At 38.5% G+C, this 3985-nt stretch overlaps 1 pseudogene across 1 annotated transcript; it reads left to right on the top strand.

Annotated features, from left to right (window-relative positions):
- The first annotated feature begins 3213 nt into the window (after window positions 1-3213).
- LOC308431997 lies at window positions 3214-3766 on the top strand (annotated as a pseudogene). The gene has a single exon. The product of its transcript is annotated as an uncharacterized misc_RNA (transcript).
- Window positions 3767-3985: the final 219 nt, after the last annotated feature.

Raw genomic sequence — 3985 nt, 5'->3', positions numbered from 1 at the left:
GAGAAGGAATCATAGGTGTATGAGTAGATATTCAAATGAAATATATATGTAGGCTGAGTTTAAACCATAGGAGTAAAACAAAGTGAATTTAAGTAATCTAGATCACTACTCAATATGACATCATTTTGATTTTGTGTATTATTCAATTCATCATATTATTTTAAAATTAAATTTGACATTCAATTGCTTAAAAAGCCAGGGTGGAGAGCTAAGGAGAATGGAGGACAGGAGAACCATGGTTGGGACATATCATATGAGAGAAGAATAAATGAAAATTAATTAAAAGCCTATAGCATGTAAAAGCCAAAGGAGGTATTATTTCTCTGAGTAGAGTCTTAAATGTCTAACTAAACTTTCAAAATTTAATCTTGTCAAATTCATTGACTATATGTAACTTAGGCATAAGTTTTGGTCACCTTTATTCTGCTCAGTGTCTATACATCTATAATCCTAGGATTTTTGTCCCTATCTCTAAACAATGTCATCTTTCAAAACTGGAAGTTTTCCAGTCCTTTGCACTTAAATACAAACTTCAGAGCCACAGTAATCAATCCTGATCTTCATGAAAACCCTAATAATTACTGTAATCAATACCAAGCATTTGACATATTCTGATTGTAAAGCTCTTATTCCTCAGCCATCTTTAATACCACTTTATTTGATATAAGGAGAGGAAGTAGATAGCAAAAATATAACTGTACTTCAACAATATTCATAGCTTTTTGAGGTTAATATCTGTTATGCAAATTCACAGGGTTGTTATTCTCTTCAGTGAATAGGAGAGTGAAATGTACAGTAGGTGGTAGATAATACTGTAACTTGACATGGCAACTAAGAAATTCAATATATGTGCTCATCCAGTTTTCAAATTCATAATCTCTATAAATCATGGGATTCAATTATTCTAGAAAATAATTGTAAATCTCAATCAGTCCTTGAAACAGAAAATATAGAGAGTAGTTAATTGACTCGTGATTTGGATAAATGTGGAGCAATTTATATCTAATCATTTTAATTCTCAGAGTAACTTTGAGATCATTATTCTCAGTTTCAAAACCAGGAACAAAGAAAACATGGAGCTACTTCAAGTGACAAGATCTGGCAAAGGAAATTATGTAATATTGTTCTTCATCTTCTAGAATATTTTGTATGATGTAGAAGAGCAGAATATTTTGAGGAACAGAGATAGATAATACTACTGATTTTTCCATGAAGTTTCACAATTTAAAGGCAGATGAGCAATAGTGATTAAAACTACATGGTATTGGTACAGAGACAGACATGATGATCAATTGGATAGAACTGAATGCCGAGAAATAAACTGCACAATTGCACACACTGGATCTATGACAAAGAAGCCAAAAATATGCAATAGGAATAAATAGATGCTTGTTTATTGTAAATATTTAACTAGTCACCTATTTGTCACTTTGCACAAAGCTCAAGTCCCAGTGGATCAAAAACCTCAACATAAAATCAGATACACAGAATCTAATAGAAAAGAAAGTGGGAAAGAGCCTTGAACTCATGAGCACAGGGGGAAATTTCTTGAACAGAACTCCAATGGCTCCTGCTCTAAGATCAAGAATAGATAAGAAGAATAGATTCTAAGATCAAGAATTGACCTCATGAAACTGGAAAGCTTCTGTAAGCAAAGGACAATGTCAATAGGAAAACCCCACATCAGATAGGGGGCTAATATCGAAAATATATAAAGAACTGAAGAAGCTAATCACTGAAAAACCAAACAACCTAATAAAAAATGTGTATAGAGCTAAGAAAAGAATTTACAACAGAAGAATCTAGAATAGACAAGAAGCACCTAAAGAAATGTAACAAGTTCTTAGTGATTAGAGAAATGCAAATCAGAACAACCCTCATTAAAAAATCTCTCTCTCTCTCTCTCTCTCTCTCTCTCTCTCTCTCTCTCTCTCTCTCTCTCTATCTCTCTCTCTCACACACACACACACACACACACACACACACACACAGCTCACAAAAAGGAAATTAAAATGACTGCCCTACAAAAAAACCCCAACTGTTGCAGTAAATATTTAAAAGATAGCTTAATTTTTTTATCAGTCTATGTGGTCTCACTCAGGGGACGCCACTCTAGTGTGGAGCCGGGCACATGGGCTTTGTCACTCAGTCCACAAACTGCCCTCTCCACGTGGTTTCTTTCCCAGGTGATTCACTCTGCCTGCCCTGTTGCTTCTGTCCCAGGTGGATATGACTGCCAAGGCGTGTTTCTTTCCTCAACTGCCTGGCACAAACATGACTCCAAAGCACAGTAACTTATCAAGCAGGTTTATATATTAAATTCTCAATCCACAAACCCTCTACACAGTAAACTTACATCCAGTGGATAAAGATTCAAACTATCCTTCTATATGAGATAAAAAGACCTATAGAACCCCTTAAAATATTCATATCTACCTATGGCCAATTAAGACTACCTGAATCTAGATCCTCTTTCTCCAGCTCCACCTTGATTCTTGCTCAAATCTCTCTTTCTTCCCTCCTCCTTTCTCTGCCTACCTCTCCACTCAATTATCATGTATTACCTTAATGTCAACCCACACCCAACAAACAGCTGAAAGAGTCAGATGCATATATTTGCACCCACACAATGGACAGAAGGTGCTGAACCCTGTGGTTGAATTCGGAAAAAGCTGGAAGAAGCTGAGGAGGAGGGTGACCCTGTAGGAGGACCAGCAGTCTCAATTAATCTGGACCTTAAGATCTCTCAGACACTAGTACACCAACCAGGCAACATACATCACCTGATAGGAGGCTCCAAACCCATATATAGTAGAGTACTGTTGGTTCTGGTTTCAGTCAGAGAAGATGCACCTAACCCTCAAGGGACTGAGGAGTTGCCCCAGGGAGTTTAGAGGTCTAGTTGGCTGGGCTTGCTGGGATGGGGACATTCTTCTGGAAATGGTGTGGGACTCATGGAATGGCTAACAGTCAGAGGGTAGAATGGGAGGAGAAAAAAATGAAGTATAAAAAAATAAAATAAAATAAAATACATGAACGGCACATAAAACAAAATGACCATTTCAGATTCTATTTTAAATGTCAATTATTGGGCACACACGTGGTGTGCTGGGTGTTAGTTGCTTGTAACCGCCACCTCACCTCTATAGCTGAGTCTGAATGGTGCAGTTGCTTGAGCCAGGGTCGATTGCTGAGTTGAAAGTCAGAATCACCATGCAGGATCCTGGTGAAGACAATCAGGTGACAGAGCAGGGGTTGATGGTTGGGGCGAGGATGAGCGACATAGGCCTCAAGATGCAGATGCCTAGGCTAGCTCTCAGAGTTCGGCAACCTAGGGGGACCATGGCAACTCCCTTCATGAGAGTGTCCCACAAGATGCCGGAAGTCATCTCCCACCCAAGGAGCCCTGTAGTGTCAGGAGTGTCAGCTGAAGAGGCAGCCATCTTCATTCTCCAGGACAAGTAGGGGCCACTTCTCCCTGGGCCCAGAGGAGATGTTACAACTGCAAGTGGACTCCTGGAGTTCTCTATGGAAGTCCTTTACCCTCTGCTATGAAGGCAGACATGGTCCACAGGTCCCTGGTTGCCAACACCCAGCATCAGCACTTAATGGTTCCACAGGAGTACACTGAATGACAGTGTCTTAGCTGTTAGGTGGACTACAAGAAGACCCTGTTCTGTTCCGAGTTTCCATCAATAACTTTCTTGATCAACTCTCCTTGGTCATGAGAAACATTCAACACCTTCAGATTGTGGCTTTTAAATGAATAAGAGAAAGAGAAAAATAATTAAAAGAAAGAAAGAAGTCATAATAACTGATCTGTTACCTGCTACAAGACAAGACAGAACCATTTCATGCTTTCGGTAATAGTCACATTGCCTTAAAGTTCAATGTTTTTGATGCTTATAAGCCTTCTATAAATTCTCTTGACAAAAGAACAAACAAACAAAAATCCAAAATTGTGTGACTTCATTATTACTGTTTT

This window comes from Micromys minutus (assembly GCF_963924665.1).
Source record: "Micromys minutus genome assembly, chromosome: 17".
In the NCBI taxonomy this organism is placed as follows: domain Eukaryota; kingdom Metazoa; phylum Chordata; class Mammalia; order Rodentia; family Muridae; genus Micromys; species Micromys minutus.
Note: the sequence above shows the minus strand (reverse complement) of the source record. Positions and strands in the feature narration are given on the sequence as shown.